General features: G+C 37.6%; 1 protein-coding gene across 34 annotated transcripts in view; it reads right to left on the bottom strand.

The window, feature by feature from the left end:
* The window catches only part of LPAR1 (lysophosphatidic acid receptor 1), a 360,038-nt gene that overhangs the window by 231,227 nt on the left and 113,585 nt on the right, over positions 1-15,226 (bottom strand). For 25 of the 34 annotated variants that reach the window (XM_042964112.1, XM_042964110.1, XM_042964107.1 and 22 more), the window contains one exon: positions 13,913-14,006. The exons of 8 other annotated variants lie outside the window; for them this stretch is intronic. The gene's annotated coding sequence lies outside the window, so the exon portion shown is untranslated. Of the gene's footprint in view, positions 1-12,033; positions 12,069-13,912; positions 14,007-15,226 lie in introns of all 34 variants that reach the window. One more of the 34 variants, XM_042964105.1, reaches the window with a different exon arrangement.

Here is a 15,226-nt window from a genome sequence, read left to right on the forward strand (position 1 = left end):
TTGCCATTAATTGTTTACAATACCTTAATCACAGATTTCTCTTTTAAATTAGTTCCTGAGAGTATCTCATTGTAAATAGATTTTTATATTTCTTTGGAAATTCAATGCATACAACTATGTAAATAACTTGTTTATTTACATAATTTATTTTAAAAAACCTGTTTGGGGTTCTGCTACCTTTATATCCATTTCAAAAAGATTTTTTAATGTTTATTTTTGAGAGACAGAGCGTGAGAGGGGGAGGGTCAGAGAGAGAGAGAGAGACAGAGAGACACAGAACCTAAAGCAGGCTCCAGGCTCCGAGAGCCATGAGCACAGAGCCCGACGCAGGGCTGGAACTCACAAGCCATGAGATCATGGCTTGAGCTGAAGTCAGAAGCTCAACTGACTGAGCCACCCAGGTGCCCCCCTTTATATCCATTTCAAAATTTGTCTTCCTTTCCGTAGATAACGATCCTAAGGAAAATGTTTAATTGAGATTTAAGAAACACGTAATATAAAAAGAGAAAAATAATTTTGTTTAATTTACAGATTTTTAAAAAAATGATGGCATCAGATGAATTTGATTAAATTGCTTCAGGGACAAAATGTCCATTGGAAATATGAGACATCATATTCCAGATGGAGAGAAATGCAAATGGCAGCCAATTTATGTATTAATGAAAGTTTAGGTCTATTTACTTACAGAAAGTCTAGGAGTTAGCACTGCATGCAAATCTTCAAGCACAAAAACACTATAGAAAGATGAAACAATGAAAATGGCATGCCAAAAGGTTTCAATTAAATGTAAGTCCATGAATACTATTTAATTGGAATCTCCTTCCAGGGCCAGAAATGGGGCCTCTTGCTCTGTCAGGGCTGTGCCTTGCTGTGGCTTATGTGTGAACAGCTACATGCTGAGGGTCTTGCAGTCACTCTTTACATCAAAGCTGTAAGTCAAGCTTCTCCAGTGACTTTAAAGCAAGTTAAATAAACACCCATCAGGGAAAAGAGGAAAAGCTGTGGTTGAGAGAAACAGAGAATTTAAAACAGCAAGAAACAGCAGATACTTTAGAGAACCACTTTGTCCACCTCCATTTGGCATGGCCAAAGACATGACCTTCCCAAGTTTCTCAGAACTGTGCTGAACACAGCAATACACTGTCCAGGTCCCCCTTCAAGAATGGACTCACTGCTCAGCTAAGAGGAATGTGGTCAGTAGCAAGCCTCCAGCTGACAGAAACTTCAGGGTCAGCCTCCTCTACCTAGAACTGCTTTCTCCATGGTCATACCCATCATGGGGCAGCCTGGATCCAATGACCTAGCAAGGTGTGGGTATAAAAGTTCAGTCATTAATGTATTGCAGTATGATTCCAGATAGCCCTAATATATCAGAACCACAATAAAATAAAAAATGAAATAAAAAAGAGGGTGAAGGAGAGAATAAAATAATACCAGGTGACAGGATTAGTATCCAAAGCACATTCTATAAAGTCCTGTACACTCGCTAGTAATGGGTTGTAAATTTGAGCTCAATGAGACATGTGTCCTTTGGTTCCAGGGAAAATGGCAGAATAGGAGAACCCTGAGCTCACTTCCTCCTATGGATACAACTAGGTAACACTCATATTCATGCAAATAACCCAGAAAATGGCCCAAAGACTAGAAGAATAAGCTCCACAATTAAATGTAGAGAAGAGGTCACATCAGATGGGTAGGAAGGACAGAGACTTGATAGGGAGCTAAACGGACATGTGGGCCTGTCTGTAGGAGGAAGGGAGCTGCCAGTATGGAGAGAAAAAGACTATCACACTGGGTAGCCTGCACAGGGAAGATGAATCCCCACAATATTTGGTAAAAACTAGAGGGGCCAAATTTCATGAATTCTTACAACCAGTGACTTAAAGCTGGGAACTTTAACAATTGGTCAGCTCAGCTTTGGGAAAGAGAGGATGATAGGAAGCCAAGTCCCCACTCTTAAGGAGACAGCACAACAGCCCACAGAAATTCAGCATACAAGTATCAGTTTGAGAAACGCCTGGGACATAGGGAAGGGAGAATTCTTTACCATCCCAGAAGGACAGAGATCACTGGGAGACACCTCCAGAAACAAAGGATATGGCAGGTGCCATTACCACCCCTACTCACCCCCCTCCCAGCACAAACACACAGCCACCTCAGGGAACCAGCGTGGCACCAGCATTTACTACATAACTTGCTTACACAGCACCCCACCCCGTGCAGCCAGCTAGCCTCAGTCCTGGCTTTGTGGGTCACCTCCCCCAACAAACCTTGCCAACACCAAGTCTCCCAACTGCCTGCTTTGCAGGGCTTCAGTCCCAGAAGCAGCCACCAGTCACCTCCCATGGAGGACATGCACACTTTGTTAAAACTGTACACCTGCCCCCACATGCTTTGCAGATGGGCCCAGCCAGCCCTGGTCTCAGTGGCAGCTGCACATCCCCTGTGGCAGAGAACAAGCTTGTAAAACTTGCAGGCACTGCACATCACACCCATACATGTTTTGCATATTGGCCTCCATTGGCTATAGCTTAGCCTCTGGCAGAGGACCACCACCACCTAGTAATAGTGTGTCCCCCACCTACTACTTTCAAGAGCAGGACACTTAGCTGACTTTCCTAACACAGAAACAAACACAGAGAGCTGGACAAAATGATGAGACAGAGGAATATGTCCCAAATGAAAGAACAGGACAAAATTATAGCAAGAGACCTAAGCAAAACAGAGATAAGTAATATGCCTGATAGAGAATTTAGAGTAATGATCATAAAGATACTCAATGGAGTTAAGAGTGGAGAACATTAGTGAGACCCTTCACAAAGAGATTTTAAAAAGAATCATTCAGAGATGAAGAACACAATTGAAATTAAAAATACACAAGATGGAATAAACAGCAGGTCAGAGGAAGCAGAAGAACAAATCAGCAGCCTGGAGGATACAGTAATGGAAACTAATCAAACTGAACAGGTAAGAGAAAAAAAGAATTATGCAAAATGAGAATAGACTTAGGGAACTCAGTGACTCCATCTACTAATAACATTTGCATTAAAGTGATCTCAGAAGAAGAGAGAGAAAAGGGGGCAGAAAATTTATTTGAAGAAATAATAACTGAAAATTTTCCTCATCTGGCAAAGGAAACAAAAATTCAGATCCAGGAGGCACCGAGATACCCCAACAAAATTAACTCAAGGAGATCCACAAAAAGACACATAATAATTAACAAGTCTAAAAAATAGTGGTAAAGAGAGAATTTTAAAAGCTGCAAGAGAAAAGAAAATAATTACACACATGGGAAACCCCATAAGGCTATCAGTGGATTTTTCACCAGAAACTTTGCAGTCAAGAAGGGAATGGCATGATATATTCAAATTGCTGAAAGGAATAAAACTGCAGCCAAGAATACTCTAACAGCAAGGCTATCTATCATTCAGAATAGAAGAGATAACAAGTTTCCCAAAAAAATGAAAGTAAAAGGAATTCATCACCACTAAACCAGCCCTATAAGAAATGTTGAAGGGGACTCTTTGCATGGAAAGGAAAGACCATAAGTAAAAGTAAGCAAAGTAGGAAGTGCAAAACCAGTAAAAATAAGTTTATCTATAAAAATCAGTCAAGGGACTCACAAAATAAAAAGATGTAAAGTATGACACCACATAACTAAAATGTGGGGAGGAGAGGAGTAAAGAATGGGCTCAAACTTAAGTGACCATCAACTTAATATAGACTGCTATATGCCTAAGATGTTATATACAAAACAAATGGTAACCACAAATCAAAAACCAGTAATATATATTCAAGAAAATAAAGAGAAAGGAAAGCCAACTTATGGTGAGAGAAGGGAGCAAGAGAAGAAAGGAACAGAGAAGATCTACAAAAAACAATCACAAAACAAATAACAAAATGGCAATAAATACATACCTATGAATAATTACTTTGAATATAAATGGACTAAATACTCCAATCCAATCAAAAGACATAGGGGGACAGAATGGATAAAAACAAAAAGACCCACCTATATGCTGCCTATAACAGATTCATTTCAGACCTAAAGATACATGCAGATTGAAAGTGAGGGGGTAGAGAAATATTTACCATACAAATGGATGTGAAAAGAAAGCCAGGATAGCAATACTTAGATAAAGTAGACTTTAAAACAAAGATTGTAACAAGAGACAAAGAAGGACATTACATAATCATTAAGAGGGCATTCCAACAGAAGACATAATAATTGTAAATATTTATGCGTTCAACATGGAAATACCCCAATACTAAAACAGTTAATAACAAACAAAGGAACTAATCAATGGTAATACAATAATAGTAGGGGACTTTAACACCCCACTGATATCAATGGACAGATCATCCAAACAGAAAATCTACAAGTAAAACATGCAGTGTGTGAATGACACACTGGACCAGATGGATTTAACAGATATATTCAGAACATTCCATCCTAAAAGAACAGAATACACATTATTTTCAAGTGCACATGGAACATTCTCCAGAATAGATCACATGTTAGCACACAAAACAAGTCTCAACAAATTCAAAAAGATCAAAATCATGCCATTCATCTTTTCTGACTATAACACAATGAAATTATAAATCAACCACAAGAAAAATTTTGGAAAGACCACAAAATACATGGAGATTAAATAACATGCTACAAACAATAAATGTGTCAATTAAGATATCAAAGAAGAAATAAATGTATGGGGGACAACTGAAAATGAAAATACAATGGTCCAAAATCTTTGGGACACAGCAAAAGCAGTTCTAAAAGTTTATAGCAATACAGGCCCACTTCAAGAAGCAAGAAAAACCCAAATAATAACCTAAACTTACACCTAAAGGAGTTAGAAAAAGGAGAACAAATAAAATGTAAAACCAACAGAAGAAAGGAAATAATAAAGATTAGAGCAGAAATAAATGATATAAAAACTAAAAAAAGTCAATGAAACCAGACGCTGGTTCTTTGAAAAGATCAACAAAATTGGTAAACTTCTAGTCAGGTCCATCAAGAAGAGAGAGAGAGGGGCGCCTGGGTGGCGCAGTCGGTTAAGCGTCCGACTTCAGCCAGGTCACGATCTCACGGTCCGTGAGTTCGAGCCCCGCGTCAGGCTCTGGGCTGATGGCTCGGAGCCTGGAGCCTGTTTCCGATTCTGTGTCTCCCTCTCTCTCTGCCCCTCCCCTGTTCATGCTCTGTCTCTCTCTGTCCCAAAAATAAATTAAAAACGTTGAAAAAAAAAAATTTAAAAAAAAAAAAAAAAAAAGAAGAGAGAGAGAGAGAGCTCAAACAAAATTAGAAATTAAAGAGGAGAAATAGCAACCAACATCTCAAAAATGTAATGGATCTTAAAAGAATATTATGAAAAAGCATATTCCAACAAACTGGACAACCTAGAAGAAATGGATAAATTCCTGTAAACATATAACCTACCAAAACTGAAGCAGGAAGAAATAGAAAATTTGAACAGACTGATTGCCAGAAAGGAAACTGAATTAGTAATCAAAAAACTCCAAACAGAAGTTCCGAACCAGATGGCTTCACAAGAGAATTCTACCAAACATTTAAAAAACAGTACTTGGGGCTCCTGGGTGGTTCGGTCAGTTAAGTGTTTGACTCTTGATTTTGGCTCAGGTTATGAATCATTCTTACAGTTCGTGAGATCAAGCCCTGTATCAGGCCTGCACTGACAGCATGGAGCCTGCTTAGGATTTTCTCTCTCCCTCTCTCTCTGCCCCTCCCTCATTTGTGCTCTCTTTCTCTCTTAAAATAAATAAAAATTCAATTTAAAAAAATAGTTCTCAAACTTTTCCATAAAACAGAAGAGGAAGGAAAACTTCCAAATTCATTCTATGAGGTCAGCGCTATCCTGATTCCAAAACCAGATAATCATGCCACAAAAAGAGAGAACCACAGGTCAATATCTTTAATGAACATAGATGCAAAAATCCCCAACAAGATGTTAGCAAATTGAATCCAACAATACATTTTAAAAAATCATTCACCATGGCACAAAAACAGACACATAGACCAATGGAATAGAATAGAAACCCCAGAACTAGACCCACAAACGTATGGCCAACTAATCTTTCACAAAGCAGGAAAGAATATCCAATGGAAAAAAGACAGTCTCTTTAACAAATGGTGCTGGGAGAACTGGACAGCAACATGCAGAAGGTTGAAACTAGACCGCTTTCTCACACCATTCACAAACATAAACTCAAAATGGATAAAGGACCTGAATGTGAGACAGGAAACCATCAAAACCCTAGAGGAGAAAGCAGGAAAAGACCTCTCTGACCTCAGCCGTAGCAATCTCTTACTCGACACATCCCCAAAGGCAATGGAATTAAAAGCAAAAGTGAATTACTGGGACCTTATGAAGATAAAAAGCTTCTGCACAGCAAAGGAAACAACCAACAAAACTAAAAGGCAACCAACGGAATGGGAAAAGATATTTGCAAATGACATATCGGACAAAGGGCTAGTATCCAAAATCTATAAAGAGCTCACCAAACTCCACACCCAAAAACAAATAACCCAGTGAAGAAATGGGCAGAAAACATGAATAGACACTTCTCTAAAGAAGACATCTGGATGGCCAACAGGCACATGAAAAGATGCTCAACGTCGCTCCTCATCAGGGAAATACAAATCAAAACCACACTCAGATATCACCTCACGCCAGTCAGAGTGGCCAAAATGAACAAATCAGGAGACTATAGATGCTGGTGAGGATGTGGAGAAACGGGAACCCTCTTGCACTGTTGGTGGGAATGCAAACTGGTGCAGCCACTCTGGAAAACAGTGTGGAGGTTCCTCAAAACATTAAAAATAGACCTACCCTATGACCCAGCAATAGCACTGCTAGGAATTTACCCAAGGGATACAGGAGTACTGATGCATAGGGGCACTTGTACCCCAATGTTTATAGCAGCACTCTCAACAATAGCCAAATTATGGAAAGAGCCCAAATGTCCATCAACTGATGAATGGATAAAGAAATTGTGGTTTATATACACAATGGAATACTACGTGGCAATGAGAAAGAACGAAATATGGCCCTTTGTAGCAACGTGGATGGAACTGGAGAGTGTGATGCTAAGTGAAATAAGCCATACAGAGAAAGACAGATACCATACGGTTTCACTCTTATGTGGATCCTGAGAAACGTAACAGAAATCCATGGGGGAGGGGAAGGAAAAAAAAAAAAAAAGAGGTTAGAGTGGGAGAGAGCCAAAGCATAAGAGACTCTTAAAAACTGAGAACAAACTGAGGGTTGATGGGGGGTGGGAGGGAGGGGAGGGTGGGTGATGGGTATTGAGGAGGGCACCTTTTGGGATGAGCACTGGGTGTTGTATGGAAACCAATTTGACAATAAATTTCATATATTGAAAAAAAATCATTCACCACAATCAAGTGGAATTTATTCAAGGGATGCAATAGTGGTTCAACATTCATTAACCAACCAATGTGATACGTCACATCAATTAAGAGAAAGGATAAAAACCATACAGTCATATGGTTTTTCAATAAATGCAGAAAAAATGCACATTTCAATAAATGCAGAAAAAAACATTTGACAAAGTATAAATTCCATTCATGATAAAAACACTCAACAAAGTAGGTTTGGAGGAAATATACCTCAACATAATAAAGACCATACATGAGGGGTGCCTGGGTGGCTCAGTCGGTTAAGCATCTGACTTCGGCTGAGGTAATGATCTCATGATTCATGGGTTTGAGCCCTGCATTGGGCTCTGTGCTGACAGCTCAGAGCCTGGGGCCTGCTTCAGATTCTGTGTCTCCCTCTCTCTTCCCCTCCCCTGCTCAAGCTTGCTCTCTCTCACTCTCTCTCTCTCTCACACTCTCTCAAAAATGAATAAACATTAAAAAAAACATTTTTTAAAAAAATTAAAGCCATACATGAAAAACTCACAGCGAACACCATACTCAACAGGGAAAAACTAAGAGCTTTTCCCCTAAGGTCAGGAACAAGACAAGGATGGCCACTCTCACCACTTTTATTCAACACAGAAGTGGAAGTCCCAGCCACAGCACTCAGACAAGAGTAAGTAATGAAAGGCATCCAAACTAGTAAGGAAGAAATAGTAAAGGAAGAAATAGTAAATAGTAAGAAAGGAAGAAATAGTAAGGAAGAAATAGTAAAACTTACACTATTTGCAGATGACATGATACTATATATAGAAAACCTCAAAGACTCCATCAAAAAACTACTAGAACTGATACAGGAATTCAGTGAGGTTGCAGGAATGTATAGAAAACAATGTATAGAAATTCACTGCATTTCCATACACTATTCATGAAGCAACAGAAGGAGAAATTAAGAAAACAATCCTTTACAATTGCACCAAAAATAATAAAATACCTAAGAATAAACTTAACCAAGGAAGTGAAAGCCCTGTACTCTGAAAACTATGAATCACGGCTGAAACAAATGTAAGATGACACAAATAACGACATTCCATGCTCATGTATTGAAAGAAAAAATATTGTTAAAATGCCCATACTACCCAAAGCAATCTACAGATTTAATGCAATCCCCATCAAAATACCATCAGCATTTTTTCCAGAACTAGAACAAACAATTCTGAAATTTGTATGGAACCACAAAAGACCCCAAAGAGCTGAAGCAATCTTGAAAAAGAAAAACAAATTTGGAGGTATCACAAGTCTAGATTTCAAGTTATATTACAAAGCTGTAGCAATCAAAACAGTATGGAACTGGCACAAAAATAAATACATAGATCAATAGAATGGAATAGAGAGTCCAGAAATAAACCCACAATTATATGGTCAATTAATCTTCGAGAAAAGAGGCAAGGATATACCATGGGGAAAAAGACAGCCTCTTCAGCAAATGGTGTTGGGAAAACTGGGCAGCAATATGCAAAAGAATGAAACTGGACCATTTTTTTTTTATACCATACACAAAAATAAGCTCAAAATGGATTAAGGACCTGGTTAAATGTGAGACCTGAAACCATACAAATCCTAGAAGAGAGCACAGGCAGTAATCTCTCTGACATTGGCCATAACAAAATCTTTCTAGATATGTCCCCTGAGGCAAGGGAAACAAAAGCAAAAATAAACTGATGGGACTATTTCAAAATATAAAACTTTTGTACCACAGAGGAAATAACCAAGAAAACTAAAACACAACCTACTGAGCAGGAGAAGATATTTTTAAAAGACATACCCAGTAAAGGATTAGTGTCCAGGATATATAAAGAACTTAAATAATTCAACACCAAAAAAGCAAATAATCCAGTTAAAATATACAGATGGCAAACAGACACATGAAAAAATGCTCATTATCAGGGAAGTGCAAATCAAAACTGCAACAAAATATAACCTCACACATGTCAGAATGACTAAAATCAAAAACACAAGACACAAGTATTGGCAAGGATGTGGAGACAAAGGAACACTTGCACACTGTTGATGGGAATGCAAAATGGTGCAACCACTGTGGAAGATAGTATTTAGGTTCCTCAAAAAATTATAAATAGAATTACCATATGAGCCAGTAATTGCACTACTGGTTATCTACCCAAAGAACATGAAAACAATAAGTTGAGGGGTTTATGCACCCCTGTATCTATTGCAGCATTATTTATAATAGCTGAATTACGGAAGCAACCCAAGTATCTACTAATAGATGAATGGATAAGAAGACATGATAGATAGATGACAGATAGTAAATAGATAGCTATATAGATAATGGAATATATATAATATATAGATATATAATAGAATAGAATATTATTCAGCCATTAAAAAAGAATGAAATCCTGCCATTTGCAGCAATACAGATGGATCTAGAGAGCAAAATGCTAGGTGAAATAAGCCAAAGAAAGAAAAATATCATATTTCACTCATATGTGGAATTTAAGAAATTAAAAAAAAAAAACAGCAGCAAAGGGGGAAATAAGAGAAAGAGACAAAACAAAACCAAACCAAAAATAGAAAACAAACAAAACAAAAAAAATCCGGACCCTTAACTATAGAAAACTGATGGTTACTAGAAGAGAGGTGGGTGGGGCGATGGGTGAAATAGGTGATGGAGATTAAGAGTACACCCATCATGACGAACTCTGAGTCATGTAGAGAATTGCTGAATCACTATATTGTACACTTAGAGCTAATATAACACTGTGAGTTAACCACACTGCAATTGAAAAAATCTTAAAAAAATAAGAAAGAAATGTACCCTCTGAATTAGTAATGAATGAGTGAGTGAAGAATTAAGTAATAAATGTAAATACTACAATAATTACTAAGGAATGCAAAAGTATTTGAAAATATGAAAAGACAAATCATGATTTGGGTTGTAAAGATAATAATGCAAATATCCTTCCCAAAATAACTAATAACTTTAATGTCATTCTAATGAAATTTCCCAAGGGTTTAGAAAATTGACAAAAATATTCTGAAGTTCACCTGAATGAAAAAAGAGACAGGAATAGCTACAAATTTTTTTAATCCAGAATAAAACAAGGGAATTGCACTACCAGAGTAAAATATGTAATGAAATAATATTAACAGCAATGTGAGAGACGGGCAGGAAAAATGCCCAATGATATCAATCCCATAAATGATAAGAGACAGAAACGGACCCAAGGATAACATTTGAATTTAGTATAAAAAGCATTCATTGGGGCGCCTGGGTGGCTCAGTTGGTTAAGCGTCCGACTTCAGCTCAGGTCACAATCTCGCGGTCCATGAGTTCGAGCCCCGCGTGGGGCTCTGGGCTGATGGCTCAGAGCCTGGAGCCTGCTTCCCATTCTGTGTCTCCCTCTCTCTCTGCCCCTGCCCCGTTCATGCTCTGTCTGTCTCTGCCTCAAAAATAAATAAACGTTAAAAAAAAATTAAAAAAAAAAAAAAAAGCATTCATTGCTTCTCATGATTCTGAAATTTTGGTATGTCTCTGAATAGACAGTTTATTTCCACCTCATATTGTGTGGACTACAGCACCTCAGCTGGGGCTGGATGTTCCAAGATGGCTTTGACCATGTGTCTGGTGCTTCATCTGGGGTGGCAGGATTGGACTGAGACTGGCTGGGCCTTCCTCCCTGTCCCCCACCCACCTCCCTTCCTCTCTTCTCTCTCTCTCTCCCACACACTCATCTCTCTCCCTCCCCCACCATCAATATCTCTCCCCCTGGATTCTGTTGGTAATCTAGTGTGAGTTTCTTTACACAGCGGCTGATCATGTCAAGAGAACCAGAACCCAAGCTGTCTGGTCTTCAAAGGCCTACAGGTAGCACAGCACAACCAAAGCTGCTTCTATTGGCCAAAGCAAGGCACACCAGCCCAAGTTCAAAAAACGGTGAATAGACTAATTCTTGACTGGGGGACTTTCATGTGTATACATTGTCCCATTGCTCATGTCTACTTCTGCAGACAACCTGCCAGAATAAATTTGTTATTATTATGAAATATGTATGCACACACACACTCACACACACTCATACACCGAGTGTTTACTTGGGCCCATTTGGTTTTGCAGACTAACTCTATCAAATATTCTCTTCCAAAAGATGGAAAAATAAGGAATGCTCCCCAGTTCACTTTGTATTGCTTATATAACCTTGATTCCAAGGTATATACTACTGCAAGAAAGGAGAATTGGCCAGTCTTATTTAAAAATATAAATCAAAAAGTACCTAGATAAAATATTATCAAATTGAATCCAGCAGTGTATAAAATAAATAATACATGGTGTTCAATTGCAGATGGGTTCACATCTGAAAACCTAATTAGTTTAATCTAAACACTTTCACAAAATAGAATAGGAAAGAAATGAACATATCAATGGATGAGGGAAATTATTTTTTATTATTCAAAAATAATTCATGACTTTAAAGAACTCCTAGCAAATAAAAGTAAAAGTGAGCTTCCTTAACCTGATAAACAGAATCTACTGAAAACCTATAACAATAACCCTGAATGGTGAGAAGTTAGCATTGCTTCAAAGACAGGAACATGATAAGGGTACTCACAATCAATACTTCCATTCAACATTGTACCAGATGCCCTAGCCAGAGGGGTAAGGAAAGAAGAAAAGATAAGTGGCATACAGGTTGGAGAGGAAGAAACAAAACAATTATTTCCTGATGATATTTTTTAACATTCAGAAACTCCAAGAAACTCTTCACATAAACTACCAGAGCAAACAACACAATTTAGCTAAATTGTTGTATAAAAGGTCAATATATAAAATCAGTGCATTCTCCTACATTAATAATCCAATAAAGCTGGTATGGGTTATTCAAAAAAATAGCATTAAAATTAGCTATTATAAATTTAAAACAAAGCATATCTTGATCCCAAGGAAACTCCTGTGAATTAATATTAATTTTTTTAAATATTTTTTAATGTTTATTTATTTTTGAGAGAGAGAGAGAGAGAATGAGCTGGGGAGGGGCTGAAAGAGAAGGACACACAGAATCTGAAGCAGGCTTCAGGCTCCAGAGCTGTCAGCACAGAGCCTGACACAGGGCTCAAATCCATGAACCACGAGCCCATGACCTGGGCTGAAGTTGGATGCTCAACCGACTAAGCCACCCAGCCACCCCAATATTAATGTTTTAATGAAGCTTTTGGAATATCAGAAATTATAGATGAATGTCTAAGTAAATGGAAAGAGATTTTCCAAGTGTAAAGGCCATGAAAGATTCATAAAGCAAATAACTGATAAATTAGACTCCATAAAGCATGTTAAATGATATAAAAACTATCATAACACTTAAGTGATGTACTGGAAAAACAGCCACAAATAAGGCAAAAAGTTGATACCCTTAATATGCAAAGCATACTTCTAAGTCTTAAAAGCCATTGGAAAAACACTACTGCTCCCAATAAAAATAGTAGCAAAGAAAATTTGTGTAAGAAAATATCACCTATAATCATGTGAATAAAGGCTAGTCTTACCATAATAAAATAATTGCTTATTAAAATAACAGTGATGTGTTACTTTTTCACCAACAAATGGAAAATAACACCAGGAAAATGCAATTTGTGTGCTATGAGACAAGTCTTTTCCCACATTGCCATTAGGAGTTGAAGATACACAACCGTACTCTGGGCTGTATTTACAGAGCACAATATAACATACTATGTCTGACCCACTATCCAGGTCCATTTATAAACCTATTTATATATCCTTTATCTATTTGCATATCCCAGAAAATAATTATATATTTATATACTTTATACTTTTTTTTTTTACAGAGAGAGAGAGACAGAGACAGAGACAGAGAAAGAGAGAGAGAGAGACAGTGTGCGAGTGGGGGAGAGAGGCAGAGGGAGAGAAAGAGAAAATCTTTTTTTTTTAATATTTTTTTTAAAGTTTTTATTTATTTTTGAGACAGAGAGAGACAGAGCATGAGCAGGGGAGGGGCAGAGAGAGAGAGGGAGACACAAAATCTGAAGCAAGCTCCAGGCTCTGAGCTGTCAGCACAGAGCCTGATGCGGGGCTTGAACTCATAGACTGTAAGATCATGACCTGAGCTGAAGTCGGATGCTTAACCGACTGAGCCACCCAGGCGCCCCGAGAAAGAGAAAATCTTAAGGAGACCCGGTGCTCGGTGCAGAGCCTGATGCCACAATCCTAGGATCATGACCTGAGCCAAAATCAAGAATTGGACACTCAACCGACTGAGCCACTGAGGTGCCCCCATACTTTATACATTTTTAATATATATATTTATTCATATATTTTATACATTATTATATTTAATATATCTATATTATGGAATTATGTGTGAATGTATATATATGTATGTATATATATGTATGTACAAAATTGTTCATGATATGACATGAACTATAGAAAAACTGAATATGAAATACCAAATGATTAAATAAATTATGGCTCACCGGTAATTGATTTCAAATTTTGATATGCTTGGGAACTCTTCTTTAAGGAGAATTTTGTGCAGAAGCCCAGTATCTAAAGTAGTTCATTGTGAACCTGTTTGAAAAGTGCAAGGGAAGCCATGGAATCCATTGGTCTTGCTTCTCCCAATTCTTGCTTCTCCCAAGCCCTGTGGTGGCCCTTAAGACACCTCTATGAATCCCCAAGACTACATGGAAAACTGAGAAGAAAAGACACCACTATACAATATTATAAGACTACTGAATTCATACTTCAAAAAATTTGTAATGATGAGAGCAAAGGCTCATAATATATCACATAAAAATTAATATACACAAAACTTCATTTTATATGATCACAACTAGATAAATATATGTATGTAAATATCTGGTGATTCTATTTTCTTCTCTAAAGTTATCCATAATTTTCAGCTTTCATACCAAAACCATGAATTCCTTTCATTATTAGGGGGAAATGGAAAATTATTAACAAACATGTGTAGTTTGCATTCAGGCCCTCTAGTTCATGCTAGAATTATTATATGCATCTGTAGAAAAAAAAACTTGGAATTTTTAAGAAAGTTTTATTAGAAACAGCTAAAGAGCTCTCCAATAATCTACCTCTGGGACATTTATCTTCGGTGTTATTTGGAGCACATCTGAAATCAATTAGAGCCCCCCAACTGGCTTCAGGAGGCTGTGTGCGCCTCCAGCCATCTCCACAGCAAATTGCCTCAGCCGTGGTCAAAGTCAAAATTTCTCAGTTGCCTTGGTTGACCTAGAAATGTTTTATGTAATTTGCCATTATCTGGAAGGGAAACAGTTGTTAGAAAATAAATCTCTTCTGACTTTGTCTTGTTAAAGGGGTGCCAAGAAATGTTCTTCATCATTCGGACATACCAGAAGAAAAATAAGAAATATTCAGTAAAATAAATGGAATCTCCAAAGTAAATCCAAAGAAAAATCACTGTTAATCTATCTCTAGAGATACAAAGTATAGAGTGATTTGCTTTTTAATCTTTGAATGCCAGAAATAGGGTATCTATAAGGACTGAATACGGAAATAAGAGGCAGAATTTTTATTTTTCTTTCCTTCCTCCATTCAGTACGTACTTACCAAAAAAAAAAAAAAAATCTATAATGAGAAGGTAGTGTACTCGGGGCTGGGAATAGAAATTCATACATAGTAGAGGAGAGGATGGAGGCAGAAATATCCAGTGCTTCCACTAACTCATGTAGCTTTACGCTGATGATCACTAATCTCAAATGGTCCCCTAGAGCCTCCAGGTGATTCAACTGTATTTAAGTAGCTCATTC

The sequence above is a fragment of the Panthera tigris genome, chromosome D4 (assembly GCF_018350195.1).
Source record: "Panthera tigris isolate Pti1 chromosome D4, P.tigris_Pti1_mat1.1, whole genome shotgun sequence".
NCBI lineage: Eukaryota > Metazoa > Chordata > Mammalia > Carnivora > Felidae > Panthera > Panthera tigris.